This window comes from Callorhinchus milii, unplaced genomic scaffold, assembly GCF_018977255.1.
Source record: "Callorhinchus milii isolate IMCB2004 unplaced genomic scaffold, IMCB_Cmil_1.0 Scaffold9, whole genome shotgun sequence".
NCBI classification, from domain to species: domain Eukaryota; kingdom Metazoa; phylum Chordata; class Chondrichthyes; order Chimaeriformes; family Callorhinchidae; genus Callorhinchus; species Callorhinchus milii.
The window spans coordinates 5,170,583-5,171,665 of NW_024704750.1; positions in this window are offsets into that span (position 1 = coordinate 5,170,583).

Below are 1,083 nucleotides of genomic sequence, written 5' to 3' on the forward strand. Positions count from 1 at the left end.
AGCAGCCAATGGTGCGAGGGGCGGGGGGGGGGGGGGGGGGGCTGGTGGGGTGGGGGGGGGGGGGGGCTGGTGGGGGTGGGGGGGGGGGGGGTGGGGGGCACTCCCCTCCCCTCCCCATTGGTGCGAAAGCGGCGTATAATCCGCCCTTCCAGAGACTCGTTCGAAAGAGAATATTGCAACAGAATAAAGGAAGAGAGACCCACAGAGAGAGAGAGAGGGGGAGCGCAGCCGTGAAGGACAGAGACTCCCCCACACACACCCCATGTGTTTCTGTGCGTTATAAAGTGATATCAGGCGCTGGTTCTGTCTCCCGCTGTGCGCGGTGTGGAGCACCGGGAGAGGGGGAGAGGGAGAGGGGGGGAGAGGGGGAGAGGGGCGGATCGGCTTCAGTTCAGTCCACGCGTTTCACGGCGGATGGTTCGCTGAAATATTTTTTTTTGGGGCTACGGCGCGATTCGAGAGGAGGAGAGCGACGAGAGGAAGGCCCGGAGCCTCCATCAGCCACACACACACACAGAGAGACAGACACACACACACACAGACACACACACACACAGACACAGAGAGAGACAGAGACACACACACACACACAGACAGACAGAGACACACACAGACACAGACAGACACACAGACAGAGAGACAGAGACACACACACACACACAGACAGAGACACACACACACACACACTAGACAGAGAGACAGAGACAGACACACACAGACAGAGACACACAGACAGAGAGACAGAGACACACACACACAGAGACAGACAGAGAGAGACACACAGAGACACAGACAGACACACACAGACAGAGACACAGACACACACACAGAGACACAGACACACACAGACAGAGACAGACAGACAGAGACACAGACAGACACAGAGACACACACACAGAGACAGACACACACACACAGACAGAGACACAGACAGACACAGAGACACACACACAGAGACAGACACACACACACAGACAGAGACACACACAGACACAGAGACACACACACAGAGACAGACACACACACACAGACAGAGACACACACAGACAGAGACACAGAGAGAGAGAGACCCACACATAGTGA